Raw genomic sequence first — 17317 nt, forward strand, 5'->3', positions numbered from 1 at the left:
TAAAAATATTAGAGGATTCTAGTTATTTTTCTCTTTCTTTCTCTCTTTCTTTCACTCTCTCTCTCTCACTCTGTCTCTCTCTCATTCTTCCTTTGACTCCCTGCCCCTTCTCTTCCTCTCACCTATGCATCTATATCTATCTCTATATTTGTCTATCTATAAATAATGGATGACATTCAAATTTATTTTCACAAATACTGTTATTCTATAACATGAAATAAATCACATGCTTTGTGCCTTATTTATTAAATTTTAAAAATACTAATTTGAAAAGAGATATAGTGTCTCTTAAAGCGACCTTAAAATTACAGGTGAATTTAGACAGTAGCACTAGGAAGTGGAAGACAGCAGATTTGTACTGGGTTGAATTAAACCTTTTTGTTAAACTTATTTTTGTTTTGTAACAAAATTCCTTATTGGACTCCATGGAAAGACCTGTAATTTCACTTCCTGGATGAGAGCTCAACTTTTAAATTAACATATAAAATATGCAGCACAAAGCATTCTATATATAATATAAGCAAATTTGAGCTATAACAAAGGCTTCATTATGTAGGCTGATTTTAGAGGATTTTAGCTCCAGGGGACATTAGAGATTTTGAGTACATTTAAGCTACTATGGCACCACTGTCCTCAGATTTAATTTTCCAAGAGTCATAGACCTGAAAGGAATTCACTAATTCACTTTTTCTAATTAGAGCTGGATTCCATTCCTTTGGTATAGACATTTATATTTAATTATATGAATAGTTGGTAAACACACTATTTCAAAGCACTGCAGAATGAATCATTTCTTTCTCACTTGCTCTCCCAGAGTCTTAGCTTATCGTAGCATCGTTTTCCAAACGTACAACTCCTTTCAGTATTATTGTGTCAGTATGGTACAGTACAAATTGCAAAGGCCCCTCTACCAAACCACACATATGCATATTTTTCTTCTTCATATTTAGAAGGTTCTAGTGCTGTTGGACACAACAAAGAAACAAGACAATACCCTGAAAGCCCTCCTAGGATATGCCTCTGAGGTGCATAATTCTACTTCTCCAGGACTTGGTCCAGTCTCCTTATAAATTGTCCAGTCCTTGAAACTTCCATCGGCTCCCTCGGGTCGCCACCTCTGGATCTGTTATGTAGCTTAACACACTTTACTCTTCAAAAACGTCTCCTGACATTCAGCCCAAATGTTCTTTAGTCTCACTCACAATTAATACTCCCCAGGACTGACCTTTGTTGGAAGGACAATAAACCATTCCTTTCTCTCCTGAGTGCTAACACTCTTTACACCCTGCGATTCCTCCCTAACTTAGATGTCAGTGAAAATATTAAAGTGCACTCAAGATACACATTTCATTGCAGCTCAGCTCTTGGATGATAACAGTTCTTAACTTTCAGAAACCAATTCGATCATTGATCCACTTTTGAACAAATATTTTTTGAGCACCTACTGTGTACTCAGCATTGTGCTAAGCACTGAACCTAAGGGACATAAATCTCTCACTTCCCTTCATTTACACTCTACAAAATCCATTATTGTCATCCACCACTTAGCTCCAATAAGAAGCTCAGCATGAATATTAGTTTCCTTTTGCTGAAAACTTGATAATGTCTTCAGGTAGCAAGTATTGCATTTCAAATTGTGAGTGAAAACTAGACCATTTTAATCCATTTGGTGCAAGACCAGGCCATTTAGAACTTTTATTACAGAAACCAGAGATGTCTTTTGTTCTCTTGACTGACTATGAACTGCTGCATTCTTTCTTTAAAATTTTTATTGGAGCACAGTTGCTTTACAATGTTGTGCAAGTTTCTACTACACACTTGCGGCCGAGTGAATCAGTCTTAGGAATACACCTGTGAAAGTGGAAGTGTCAGTCGCTTCAGTCGTGTCCGACTCTTTGCAACCCCATGGACTGTAGCCCACCAGGCTCCCCTGTCCATGGAATTCTCTCTGGAAGCATACTGGAGTGGGTCGCCATTCCCTTCTCCAGGGGATCTGCCTGACACAGGGATGGAACCCGGGTCTCCTGCATTGAAGGCAGATTCTTTACCATCTGAGCTCCCAGGGAAACCCAGATATACATATACCCCTGTTGCTGTTGTTGTTGTTTCTCATTTAGGTCCATTTCCAGAGACAGGGATGCACCTAGAGATTGTCATACAGAGTGAGGTAAGTCAGAAAGGGAAGAACAAATATCTTGAATTAACACGTATTTGTGGAATCTAGAAAATGGGGCAGACGAACCTATCTGCATAGCAGACACAGAGACAGACAGACTGAACTGCTGCATTCTTTACTTCAAATATATACGGACAAATTATTTGGGAATGCTTTTGCTATGAGGGAACAGAAAGTTAAAAAGAAATTCTTTTCTTTTTAAAATCATTGTCCTAATTTCTCTGACTGATTTTATAATAGATGTAATTAAAGCTCTTAAAATGTGTTCTTCAAACTGAATTTCACAAATGGAAAAAAAGAAAAAAAGAAAAAAAAATCTCCCCCTAAGACAGAAAATGACTCAAAGTAAGAGGACACTATCCCGGTACCCTTATAAAATATATTAGTTTTTACCCAATGCTGAAAAAAAGATTTTGGTTCAGAAATTGGTAAATGAAATTGAAACAGAGAGAGAGGGACAAAAGGACATGTAAGAAAAATGAGAAGGAAAAGTGGAGAGTAAATATTTGCAAAGCACAAAGAACAGTCTGCTCACTAATAGGCACTATATTCAGTTCAGTTCAGTTCAGTCGCTCAGTCATGTCTGACTCTTTGTGACCCCATGAATTGCAGCACGCCAGGCCTCCCGGTCCATCACCAACTCCCGGAGCTCACCCAAACTCACGTCCATCGAGTCCGTGATGCCATCCAGCCATCTCATCCTCTGTCATCCCTTTTTCTTCCTGTCCCCTATCCCTCCCAGCATCAGTCTTTTCCAATGAGTCAACTGTTCACATGAGGTGGCCAAAGTACTAGAGTTTCAGCTTTAGCATCAGTCCTTCCAAAGAAATCCCAGGGCTGATCTCCTTTAGAATGGACTGGTTGGATCTCTTTGCGATCCAAGGGACTCTCAAGAGTCTTCTCCAACACCACAGTTCAAAAGCATCAATTCTTTGGTGCTCAGCTTTCTTCACAGTCCAACTCTCACATCCATACACGACCACTGGAAAAACCATAGCCTTGACTAGGCAGACCTTTGTTGGCAAAGTAATGTCTCTGCTTTTCAATATGCTGTCTAGGTTGGTCATAACTTTTCTTCCAAGGAGTAAGCGTCTTTTAATTTCATGGCTGCAGTCACCATCTGCAGTGATTTTAGAGCCCCAAAAAATAAAGTCTAACACTGTTTCCACTGTTTCCCCATCTATTTCCCATGAAGTGATGGGACCAGATGCCATGATCTTTGTTTTCTGAATGTTGAGTTTTAAGCCAACTTTTTCACTCTCCTCTTTTACTTTCATCAAGAGGCTTTTTAGTTCCTCTTCACTTCTATTAGGGCTTACTAAATTAGGAAGGAAAGACTATTTAAGTGAAATATTTTTTAAAACAAAAACAAAGATAGCATAGTTTAGGCTCTTACACTACAGGGTATGGGGGGAGTAGTTGCTTTTCCTGCCTAAAGCAGCAGGACAAGAACCAGTGGAGTTAAGGACCATCCCTTGACCCTCATAGCTCTTGGTAGCATCAAAGCTGTTTTTGTTGAATAGCCACACTGTCTGGAAAGCTAAGATATTTCATTCACGGTTCTGTAGATTTTTACTAGTGTGTAGGAAGATTAAAACAGGGGAAGGAAATGTTGGAATTTTAATGAGGTATTTCATCCCCCTCAATATGGAAGGAATTAATGTTGCATCAGTTACAAGATTATGTATTTCCATTGTAACTTGTACTGACCTAAAAGCAACCATCTGAGTTATAATTCTTTCTGTCTTCTGTACACAAATTCACTTGTTTTGGCTCATTAATCAAAACCACCTGGTAATATAAAACAAATTGAACAATTAAAGAAATGCTACAGACTCACAGGCATTAAGACTGGAGCACGTGCTACCAAAAGATGGCCTATCCTCCCTGCCAGGGTGTTAGGGAATCTGCCAGAGAGAAGCAAACACCATGTTCTTTATTAGCATCCATCATCACAACACCTAATCATCCAAATAGTGCTCAATTTCTATAGCAGGATAAAAGAAACAGTGCCAGGTATCTGTTTCAGAAACCACTATACCATAAAAAAAAAGACCGTTAACATGATTTGCATTTTTCTATATACATATGCACTCACCAATTTCAGGCCATATATAAGTCCCTGATGTTTAATTATCCGTAGAAACTCACTCCTTTGGAATGAACATTTGGATATTCACAATTAAGACACACTGAAGATTCATATAATGTCATGTATAATTTCCCACACATGTTACCAATTATTTGAAACACACTTAACACAAAGCATACTGTAAACAAAATGCCATGAAAGCAAATGTTTTCTGAATAATTATGAAATTTCTGAAAAATCATAAATTCCCTTTAAATCTGGCCAAATGATACTAAATTATCAAATGAACTTAATGGTAAGACTGATGTTTTTACAAAAGCAATATTCTAGGAGATAGCAAATGAATTTCATCAAGTGAGTTGGTCTACATCCATGTTCAGTAGCAGGAAGGCAGGAAAATCCTGGGATCAGAAGAATCAAGATGGCTAAATCAGAGACATGAATGAGAAGTTGATATTGTCTCTCTAATGTTAATGATTATTTTTCATGGAAGTCATGACATTAACCCACTGACACTTGAGCTACCACACCAACTAAGGTCACTTTTGTTTCAAGCCTTCAGAGCAAAATTTGTGTTCTTTGAGAAATCACAGAAGGACTTGCAGGTGTCTGTGAAAGTGAAAGTGCTAGTCACTCAGTCTTGTCCAACTCTTTGAGACCCTGTGGACTGTAGCCCACCAAGCTCCTCTGTCCATGGACGTCTCTAGGCAAGAATATTGAAGTGGGTAGCCATTCCTTTTTCCAGGAAATCTTTCTGACCCAGGGATTGAACCTGTGTCTCTTACAGGCAGTTTCTTTACCATCTTAAGCCACCAGGGAAGCCCAGGTGTCTGTAAAGGTCTCAAAATTAGAGCTCTACCTGGTCACACATGGAACATGTTACATACCTCATCACCAGAATGAGCAAAATCACCATATTTTCTGGCTTTTTAAAACATGGTATATACAGAAGGTCAAGACTCCTTTACTGTGTTGGTAAATCTATGCTAGCTTTAAAAATATATTGAAAAGTTTTTATTTCATTCACTTATCCACAAAATATTTATGAAGTACCTACCATGTACCAGACACAAGTCTAGATGCTGGAGCCACAGCATTGAGAAACAATAAAACAGATTAAGGTCAATGCATTCATAGACACTGGGACAGCAAAGAGAGGCTCTAGCGAATATAGAAGATAAACCGTATGGATAGTATATAAAATAGTGATAGGTGAAAATGAATGGAAAAGAACAGAAAATGTGGGAAGAATTGCAATGTTAAATAAAATGGCTAGGGAAATGGCGAGTGCAAAGTCCCTGAGGTCAGAACATGTGTTCAGATACCATCAAGAAGTCCCAAGTGGCCGGGGCTGAGAGAGGGGAGAGAAGAAGAAGAAGCCTGAAACTGGGGGTGGGGTTGGAAGTAGGGAGCAAATCTTACAGTCATGCAAGCCTCTGTATCATCAGTCCAGTCCCTACACATGTGTGCTTCCCCGGACAACACTCACACACAATTCAATATGCATTATGACCCTGGACTTTAGAAACCTGTGGTCCTGGCAGCCATGATAAGGTCTTCATATCTGTGCATTTTCCAGTGGTTGGAAATAGTTATCAAGATCCTGTACGACTGTGGAAGCACTTTGAAGAGTGTAACATGTAAATAAAATATCTCTTCTGACTCAGAAAGGGTCACAATTTATATCTTAACCTGAAATTGCCCTTATCAAGCATAATATTTTACCCTTAGGTTATATAAAGGCCACCTTGAAGTCACAGTTTTAATTGTCTGTGCTTTAATTTCAATCTTAATGTGATTATCAATATGAAATCCTCTCACTGTTATTTTGCCTCCACATCAATATAACCTATTTAAATTCCTGAGTATATCCTCTTGAAATTAGAAAATGACTATTTGCTGTGGAACACCATCAACAGGTGATTAGTGCAGCTAGTTTGGTCGATGGAGATAAGCAACTGAGTGGAGACTTTCATCTAGCACAGCTGTGCAAATATCCTGGGTAAACCAGGTCACATAAGACCCATATTCCTCTGGCAGTACTCATGGTTGCAGAAAATAGGTCTAAGAGCCATCTCGTTCTGGCCCTTTTCCAACCCAGTGATGAATCCGTTTATCAAAATCACTGTCACGTAAATGTTGAAATGTTCTAAGACCTTGACCAGGGTATTCCTTAAACTTTAAGAGATGGAACACTTTGTAATGTATTTTCAAATTGAAAGTCACTTATCCTCTTAGCACCCCAAGGAGGTTTACGAACCAAATTCATGCTAAGAAATATTTTGAAAAGAACCAGTTAGGCTTAGATGGAAAGCATCAACACAGTGGATTGCAGTGTATTTCCAATTCTATCTAAAATAGGTTTTCATAATTTAAAGTTTAGGGTTTTATTTACTCAGGGAAAAAAAAAAAAGTAAATCTGAAGTACTGGAAACGGGATGCAATAAAACTCTAGGATTTCATCCAACTATTGCTTGGAAATGAAAATTCCCCAATGGGAATAGGTCTTTGAAATGGGACATCTGGGTTTTACTAAGTGGGTAATTAAAAGTTTGAAGTCTTGCCTGGAAAATGGGACAAAAGCTCAAATTACCAAGATAGGTGAGACATTCCCCACTGCCTTTATCATAGGAATGGCAGAGGTCCAGGCTCTAACAAAGCAAGGCAGAGAATGTGTGGAGCGTTAAGCCACCCAAGGATAAAGAGAACTTTGAAATCTGATTTCTAGGGGATATCTTTCAGAAAGCATGCTATATTTCCCGCAGCTAATGACACATCCTCTGTTCCAAGTCCAGCACGTGGTGACTAATGCACAGCCAGGTAAACTGTCATCTTGAAACACCCTCTGCTCTTTAGCGACTCACTACCAAGACCTGGGCTTTCCAGGGCAACGGCCAGGCACCAGCTCAGAATGAAAGTCACCAGCTAGCCGTTCACCTGGATAGCCTCCTAAGGCATATAGATGCACGCCAAATTCAAGTAGAAGCTGTCTGACTGTGCTTTATTCTAAGAATGGATAAGGCTACAGGATCCAGTATTGAACTTAAATGAGAATCTGATTATGTATGGACTTTGAGTGGTCTTCCCAAACCAGCTCCTATGGGTCTTCTCCCTATATTCTTTATAACTTACTTAATTTTTCTGTGACATTTTTGTTTAAAGAACATTGGGTAGCGCATCTAGCTGGGTTGAAACATTAGCAATAATAGACCCAGAAGAATGCTCAGGAAAAATTGTCACTGGATCATCACAATACAGGATGTGCCTCATAGTAATGACATTCTACTCAGCAGGTTATTCCATCCAGGGGGACAGTTTATAATATCATCTGACAGTGAACATCAGTATCTCTAGTGTCTTTGCATCACAGTCTTCCAGGAGGCCATGAAGAACCAAGGTTCAAAGCTTGAAATATTTCACTTCTCATACAACTTTGTAAAATAGTAGGAAAAGTGTAAAGTATAATATTATGGTAGAAATGTGAGCACTGTGCCATGCTAAGAAAATGTTCAGTTAGTTAGTAAGTGTAAATTAGTTTAATTTGGCACCCAAAGTAAGAATTTCCCAAGGCTAAGCGTTAATATCCACCCAACATTAGTGCTTCACAGTTAGAATTCAGAAATGTTCAACATTCATCCGAACATTGCAAATCTTCTAGAAAAAAAATATTTTTCCCAATCAGGTCAATTTTGGTCTTACGGTAAGTTCTAACAATGGTTTATTCTTTTCATCATACACTAAAAGAGATATATACAGCCTGAAAGAATAGATCAGAAAACAAGGCAAGAGGGTTTTCCAAGTTTGATTCTAATGTTTGTGACCTTGAGCAAGATTCTGAAGCTCTCTGGGCTTCAAGTTTTCTTCATACAGGAAAACTCATGAGGCTATTTTACTTCAATTATGTTAAAATTTTGATTAGATGCTGTTCAATATGCAGTACAATGAACAAACCGTCTCACTAGGTCAAGGGCACAAGACCCGCTTCAACCATCTGCCTACTTTTGCCAGATGCCCTAGTGCTGCTTTTTAGGCCAGAAGGTGCTGGAGGCAGTTAAGCGAGACCAAATTTTTTTTTTTTTTGCTTGCTTTCATATTTATCAGAACCCTCCAAACATCACAACTGCTATGGTTTATCAGTTGATCTGGTACCTCACTGAACCATCCTTGACCTCAGGAGCCAATGGAGGACAGAACAATAGAAAGGTGGCCTTCTCACCTGCTTTCCAAATGCCATACCAGCTGTGGATATGGGTAGCTGAGGATGAACCTCTGGATCTGCTGGCCCTCACTCTCATGGATGATGAGATTGCCATAAGGTACCACCTCACTGGTAATCCCAGTGGGCATGTGTCCTCACTCTCTGCATCCATTTCATTACCCCACTATTACCACATCTCCACCCACCCCTAATCCCATCCCTCATTATCCTTCTGGTCATCTCTTTAAAAAGTCTAGTATCACAGAGCTTCAGATCAAGAGCAGATAGACTGGTAACTCTGGATTCAGAGGTGTGGGCTAGACTGAAATGATATTTATTTCGTGTCCTCTTTACACTAATTTTAACCCATTTACTACTGTTCCCATACATGCCTTAAATATGGGACAAAGAAGAAAATGAAGGAAGAAAGAGCAAAAAGTGAGAACTTATACTTTCAAATAGAAGTATTTCGGTGTCAAGTTTTAGCCACTACCTCAGATGGATACTAAGGATAAAACCTTATTGAGCAGCTAGAATAAAAACTGTGAACCATCAAAGCCCACTCTTTTGCTTATTCTGACTTTCTGCTTGATTAAATCAACACATCGCTTTTGAATCCAGTTGTATAACTCTTGCATTATCTCTCAGATTCTGCATTCTTTCAAAATCCTTATTATCAAATTTATCAATTTTGTAATGAATAAAAGTAGTTGTACTTTTCCCCTCCATTGAAGGTATCAAAGATACGAAAATAGTTTTTACTTTTAAGAAAAGTAACCAAAACATAACTTAACAGATGCTAAAAATTTACCTGACTAGACTGTGAACATAACATCTTAAAATAAACATTCTGATAAATAAAACAATATGATACATAGAAAAATTATGAAAACTCAGTAGTTATAAAATAATTTGTCTCATAAAGCTCAATGCTGATATCCTTTGGGGGTTTAAAAATTCCAGAACTGAACTATAGTATAAAATGCAAGGCGACTACAAACAAACCTTTTGAAGTGTTTTGGTGTTGTTTTTTTTTTAATATGACTGATACAACAATTACATGAAATAATCATAAAATGTTAAAGCACAAAATGTGGCTCCAACATGCACAAAAAATATAGTCAAGGACAGGATCTTGGAGTCCCCCAAGAAGCTACTGTGAATTTCCTGGTGAATCATGGCTATAATCACCCCCAACTCCAGTTTTGAACACAGCAATATAAATGCTGAAGATTCACGTGGTGGCTTCATGATTTTAGCTCATAATTAAAGCCCTTGAGGAAATGTCAATGAAAAGCTAGAACCCCCATTCTTCAACTCACAAATGAGTGGCTTTGCCTTTTTCTCTGCTTTTATTCATGAGAAATTCCTAAAGAAACCCATGGCACTCTGCTGGTGCCACCGGCAGCTTGTGAAACGGGGAGAAGTGTGACTCCTACAGAGCATCCCTGGGGCGTTCCCTCGGAAGAGTTTGCCTAAGTTCACAAAGTCTCTCTTGTACTTCCGCAAATATCAGGGAGAGAGAAACATGAAGAAAGAAAAAAGTCACCAGCATAGTAAAAGGATGTTAATGAAAGAAAATAGACTGGAATTAAGAAGAGGGAAGTTTTAGCCTAAATATCAAGGGGGGAAAGAACTTCCTGATAATAAACTCACTGGATTAAGGTATTGAATTCTTTTTAAATGACATAATAATTTCAAACCCATTTAAAACTAGATATCTACAAAAAATACAAAGGATTTTTTTAAAGCCTCCATTAGCTTCTAGAGAAGGGTTTATCTGTGATTAGACAGATATTTTTATAATTTAGCATTTTCTAGGATATTCTTTGACACTAAAAATTCCTAATATTTACATAGTTTTTACAGTTTGCCAGTATTTTCTCTAAGCACTTTGGATACCTTAACTTATCTTCACAATTATTAAGTTATTACTATTACTAACCCCATTTTATGGATGAGGAAACTGAGACGCCAAGAATCTAAATAACTTCCCCAAAGGCACACAGATTGAGCAGCAGAAAGGTTCAAACTAGGGATATGGCTCCAATATCTCTTGTGCAGAGAGCTGGATAAAAATATCTTGGTTTAAAATATCAACTTATTATAGAGCTAATTCATCCTTGAGCAATTGTCATCACTTTACATGGTCAAAGGAGGCAAAATTTTGAAATAGGTAAAATCTGTCGACATTGTACCTTTCTATGCCCTTTTTCTGAGCCTCATCTTCTCTTAGAGAATTGTTCCTACAGCCCCTAACAATTAGGATTCTTTTTTTTTTTTAACTTCCCTCCTAACAAAACCTGCTGACAGTTGTCAAAATGATTTAATAAACCTATTCCAATGAAGGGCAAGCGCCCAGAAAGTGAAAGTCACTCAGTCATATCCAGCTCTTTCAGTCCATGAGATTCTCCAGGCCAGAATACTGGAATGAGTAGCTTTCCCTTCTCCGGGGGATCTTCTCAACCCAGGGATCAAACTCAGGTCTCCTGCATTGCAGGCAAATTCTTTACCAGCTGAGCCATAAGGGAAAACCAAGAATACGGGAATGGGTAGCCTATCCCTTCTCCAGGGGATCTTCCTGACCCAGGAATCAAACTCAGGGATGCATGAGTCTCTTGCATTTCAGGCAGATTCTTTACCAACTGAGTTATCATGTAAAAGAATCCTCTAAATTTGTTGTTGTCTAGTCGCTAAGTTGAGTCCAACTCTATAGCCACCCCAAGGACTACAGACCACCAGGCCCCTCTGTCCATGGGATTTCCCAGGCAAGAATACTGGAGTGGGTTGACATTTCCGTCTCCAAGTGACCAGAGCCTCCTGGTAAATAGTCAGCGCCCAATAAGTAGCTATTGAATGATTACTGAATGTTTATGCACTGCCTCTCCCCCAAATTGTCTTAATGACTTTCTAGCACCAAAAGTCCTAGGATTTAGCAGCTGGGCTTAAAAACTTCACATTAGTCTTTGTGTAATTGAAATAATAACTTCAAATTATGTAGCACAGTTCCATAAAGCTAATCTCACTTGCCTATGCTCAAGTCAATTCTAATGAGAGAGGGAGAGAGAGAGAGGGAGGGAGAGAGCAAGCAAACCTGAATGGTATTGCCAAAGACTAAATCAAAGGTTAGTGTACCCTTTTACAGGAGTTGGGGGAGTGGAGGCAGTGTTTGGGGCATGAGGTGGAAAGTGTGAGAAAAGACAATTCTACACCCTGGAATTTCAACACCTTGGTATTCCACAAAAACCAAGAGCCAGCTCAAGGGAGAACATCTGCCAACTGCTTCCAAATGAAGGAGAATCATTCTTCCAATGAGAAAATAGTGATGAAGGGCCATCTTAGACTGAGAAGAAAATTGAATTTTCACAGTGCCAACATCAGGCTTATTTTTAAAATATCCCCTCAACATTTGTACATGCACCGGGAGAAAGAGAATCAAGAATGTGGTTCCTCAGAATTAAAAGCATATTGGAAAAATAGTTCTATTAAGCATGTGCCTAATTTAAAATACAGGAGTTTTATTAGGTTGAGATATATAAAGCTGACACTTTTGTAAACCAAAAATGGTCAAATAGAGGCAATTTCATTTGGTTCGACCTAAAAGAGGATGTCATACTAATCGGTAAGTGGCTGTAAATCACAATAACACCTACTACTTTTAAGTTGTGTTGGCTATAAAGTGACTTTCCAACGGTCACATAGTTGGCAGATGAAAAGTTTTCTGACTGGCAAAGTCCCCCTTTTACACGACCTGCCCTCAAGCATTTATTCATTCAATGAGTATATCTGAACATTTACCATGTGCCATGCATGGTGCTCAAGGGCATTTTTCAATGTGGGAGAATCACCTACTATTTCCTGCTCAATTGTTGGCCCCAGGAGCCATCAACTGGGGAAGCCCTGAGTTTGTCCAGTGTGAGTCAGATCAAAATCATAGGGGGATGAGTGGTGATAAGAAATGACAAAGAGAAGTTGCAGACCTGATAATGAGATCTGTCTGCTTTTTTCAAGGGAACAAATGTGCATTTTAGACTCCATGACAAAGCAGAGAAAAGGAGGCAGCCTGGGTAGAACACAACTTTAAAGAAACCCACCCAACCCTGTCTTGCAGTCACAGCTTTCTCCACCAAAAAGTCATCTCAGAGGGCCAGAAGGCAAGGTTGAAACAGCCTTTTCCAGGCCCACGGGACATGGGCCTTGGACCTGTAGCAGCATCACCTGGGCGTTTGTTAGAAATACACACTCCCAGGCCCCACCCTAGGCCTTCCCTACCAGACACTCTGGGGCTGAGACCCAGGAATCTGAGTTTTAACAAGTCCTCCAGAGGGGCCAGGGAGGGGGAGCTTGCAGATTCAAGAAGCTGAGGATCTCTGTTTTAGGGAAAAGGAGAGATCCTGCCAGGGGAGTAAGAAGGTTAAAGCAATGCAGGACCCCACAGGGTAGTGTACACAGGCCTTCCAGTCAGAAATACAAATCCTGCTTAATTTCCCGTTTACACATGAAAACATGGACACTGTCAGTGAGCATTTAGTCAATGAAAAATAAAAATATAAAATAAAAATAAAGCAAAAACACTCACTGAGTGTTTCTTAGGTCCCAGGATCTTGGCTAAGTACATCACAAAGGTTTCATCTAGTCCACAAGACAATCTTACCATAAAGCAGGTATTTAACAGGTACAGAAACCCTTGAAATCCATGAGAAGTAAAACACTGGGAGGTTAAATAACTTTCCATTTTCCGTGCATCTCGCAAGTCACGGACTCAATTGCAAGTGAGGCCTCCTGATAGCACTCAGCTATCTGCTGTATTTCAAAAGACACCCTAAAGCACCATAGCCTTCATTCCCATTATGAAAACATGACCGTTTATCCATACATTTTTCGATCAAAATACGGTAGCTCCCACGACAAGGTGAGAGGAATGAAGGACCGAGGCTCTCGTTGCTGACTTCCAATCCAAACCAAATACTTTCTAGTTTCATTTAAGGAGAAAGAATCCACCGGAGAACAAAGGATGTAGCGCCACCTAGTGGATTCACGTTCCTATTTATCTCAAAAGGCTTTTCGCTTGTGCAAAGAGCACTGTAATGAAAATAGAAACTACTCCGGACACATCACTACAAAGCGAGCAAGCCCAGCAAGGACCGGAGACTTGGTTCAAGAAGCTGGCTCAGCTGTATTCCTCTTCGGTCATGACCTCCTGTGAGTTGTCTGTGCCGCCGCCCGTCCTGGAGGAACACAGTCCAGGACACGCCCAGCTAGGAACCCTGTTACCCGCCATCTCTGCGCACCGAATCTTTAAGCACAGAGAATGCCACTGTAGGAATCTCCAAGAAGGATTAAGCTTGCACAACAGAAATGCTAATTCTGCTTAACTACGCGGACCAGCTAGGCTTCACTGAATAAGACATCCCTTTCATTGTCTGCACACTGTCCTGAAAAAGCCACAGGGCAAGTGAAGAAAAGGAACACAAGACAGTGAAGTAATTTGACTAGGTTCCTTTAGTGGCAGGGAGATCAAAATGACAGATTTTGCCAGGCTTAATCTGACTCTTCACTCAGAGCGACAAGAAAGGGGGTATTGCCTCTGGCACAGGCTCCAGAGGTTGTCCAGATTGTTCAGGGAAAATTTCAACTTCCTGCTATTTCGTGATCTGCTCCAAATAGATAAAATTCCAATCTGTTCCAAGCCACCCACGGCAGCAGCATTTTCCAAAGTGTCGGAAATATTTGCTGTACAGCAATGGGGTTCTACGTTTATTCAAGCTTAGAAGACATTGGATTAAAAAACAAACAACAACAAAGTCTCCTGATTGAATCCAGAGCCTTCTTCACCTTTACTTGATAAATCTCCAAATGAAAGGTATGTCCCCTCCACTTCCTCAGGTATCTAGCCAAGGACTCTTTCCTTCTTTTTCTGGCAGAGCACCCAGTAGATGGGGACACACACAGAAAACCCTAACTTAAAGTGGGTCTATCACACCCTCTGCTTTCTTAGAGCACAGCTTGAAGTGATGCAAACCAAAAAGGCTGTTGGGGTCATTGTGGTAACTTTAGTAATGAGTATTTAAGATAGCCCAACTAACGAGTCTTGGAGAAAAGCTAAATATCCATTGTCATTTTCCAGTTTAATTACAAGTAGTTTCTCTTTATTTGGCTTCCCAGGTGGCACAGTGGTAAAGAATCCGCCTGCCAATGAAGCAGACACAGGAAGTGCAAGTTTGATCCCTGAGTCAGGAAGATCCCCTGGAGAAGGAAATGGCAACCCACTCCAGTATTCTTGCGTGGAAAACCTCCTTATTAGCCAGCTCCGTCAACCCTGGGAAATGAGATCTCCATTCGACCATTGTAGACAAGAATGAACAGTCTCTTCTTCCATCTCTGCCTAAGCACACATCTTTAAGTCGGAGTGTACTGCCTGCCCTCTGCCCCTCTTCAGAGTTCTGGAAGCCCCTCCTATGCACAGAGTCTGATTCTTCCCGTTAGCAATTAGGGTGCACTTGGGGGTAGACAGAGGACAGAGGAGGCGGAAGGCACAGTCTCTGGTCTCCAGGAGCCTAGATTCTTATCTCTGGGCTTGCTCTTGTCTGCTCAGCCCTGGCTTTATTCTCTGGTTCTAAGGACTGAGGATCACTAGCTGATTTGCCTGCCCCCTGCAGCAGCACCCAGGGGGTCCTGCACAGCTCTGCCCTGGATCTTCCGATGGTTCCCCAGCATACCTGCAGCAGTCACCTCTGCCCCTACTCTTTCACTGATCGGAGCTGAGGCCACTGTTGGAGCTGCTCTTGGAGATTTTTGCTTGTGTTTTGCATTGCATCGCCGTGCTCTCTCCAAGAAATGGCAAAGACTGCTTTTTACTGTTTTTCCACTTTTGGTAAAAATAAGTACCAGAGAGAGAGACAGACAGAGAGATGGAGGCCCCAGGAACCTGCATGCTATCAATGTTCTCTTCAGTTCTGGAAAGCCAGGAGACAAAGAAGCTGTCACCCAGTCACTTCAAACACTCTGAACAGGCTGGCAGAGCTGTGGGACCATCCTAACTATAGCCCGAAGCAGTGGGCTCATAGCCTTCCCAGGCTCAGCTCAGCCAGTCACCAGCCAATGGGGAGGTCCTCCCCTGGAGACCCCCTTTCAATATCGGAGTGTTACGTTTATCCTTGCAGCACTCCTTCTTCCCACCTAGCACCCAGACAGGATTTCCTTTTATCACTCTAATTTGACACAAAAGTGCCTCTCTTCCCAAATTACATGCAGGAGAGACAGAAAGCAATTCTATTTTTTCTTTCCTCTCTTCTGAGCAGCATCGTCCATTTTCCCTGGGCTCAGACGACTAAGTTGTTAATGCAATCTCGGGCTTGTGCAGAAACAGAACTGCCATTTATAACCTCACTTCTGGGAAATGGCCATGCCTAGGGCACAGACTCAGGCACCCAGGGAGAGAGGCCTATTCCATGATTGAAGGCATAAGTCCAAGGGTCACTCTGCCTTCTGATATATAAACTTTCAAAATGGAAGTTTATGAGTTGGGGACTTCTTTCATTTAGGCATTGACAGAATGATCCTCTAAAGCCATTGAAAATAAAAGATTGGGGTCTGTTGGAAAATAAACCTTGCTATACAAGACTGCAAATGTGAGATGGGGGCAGGAGAGGCAAACTACAATTCCCAGGAGATAGGTGGCAGAAAGACCAGTTCAGAGGGTACAGAAGCTGACCTCTGACATCCTGAGTAACTACCACCTTGCCCTTAATAAGGCTTGGTCCTTCCTCTATGTCTGGATAATAAGAAGTGCCAGTTTCACACTTTGTTTTGAAAGGATGCTGACTCCTGCCTTAGATCTGGGGGGAGTGGGGGCAAAATCGCCAATCTAAATTCCAAGAGAAAATTAGATGTTTACATCTCAGGTGTTTGTTTTTTTTCCTACCATTTATGGGGACAGAGATAAAACACCATTCAGTGAATGTCAAGAGTCTGTTGGTTTTAAGGACAAATACTAAATTATTTAGCATGATCATCAGGGTCCTGTATGAGCGCCTACTTCCTGCTGGCCTCCCAAACCTTGGTCATATCACTGACCATGCCAACTTGGCTGGTCCTCTTTCAGGCCCCCCCAGGTGCCTGGTACTTCCTGCTGTAAGGTCTTTACACAACTGTACTCTCTGCTTAGAATCCACTTATCCCTTCAAAAATCATCTATAGCCCCCCTCACCCAATGAAAACACCTCCTCATCCATCAGTACTCAGCTCAAATGCCTCTTCCTCATCAACTCCTTCCCCAGTCTTTAGTTGAGTTCTCCCACCCCACCCTTGCTGAGTACTTTCTTAGCCCTCTTTGCGTCTCAGTGCTTTTCAAAATGAAAAGTGAGCAATTACTTGGATAATTGGCTGATTAGGCCTGTCTCCCCCCCCACTCTACTAGCAGGAAGAAATTGCAGATAGAGGCAGCCAAATTGTGATATGAAGGAAGGCACTGTAGGGCTTTGAAAGAAATCTCCCTTAGGTCACAGCTTCTGCAGAGAGGCAATATCTCATAGAATCAAGGACATAAACGCTAGAGTCAGATTGCCTGGATCATCATCTCAGCTCTGCCACTTGTCAAGTCTGTGACCTGGGGAAATTTGCATAACCTCTCTGTCAGATTTCTTCTTTGTAAAAATGAACTATGCACTCTGTGACCTCTGAGCTCAGCTATTTGATCTTGGTTTGGGGTTTATTTTTGAGCTTTCCACCAGACGGTAGGTATCTGAGGCCCTGTAAACTTGTACTTCTTATGGACCAGACAGGGTTTTCTGTTCATCGTTTGGGTTGTGGGATTTCGTTTCATGCCTTTACATTAAGTATAGGGGAGCAC

This window comes from Bos indicus, chromosome 9, assembly GCF_029378745.1.
Source record: "Bos indicus isolate NIAB-ARS_2022 breed Sahiwal x Tharparkar chromosome 9, NIAB-ARS_B.indTharparkar_mat_pri_1.0, whole genome shotgun sequence".
NCBI lineage: Eukaryota > Metazoa > Chordata > Mammalia > Artiodactyla > Bovidae > Bos > Bos indicus.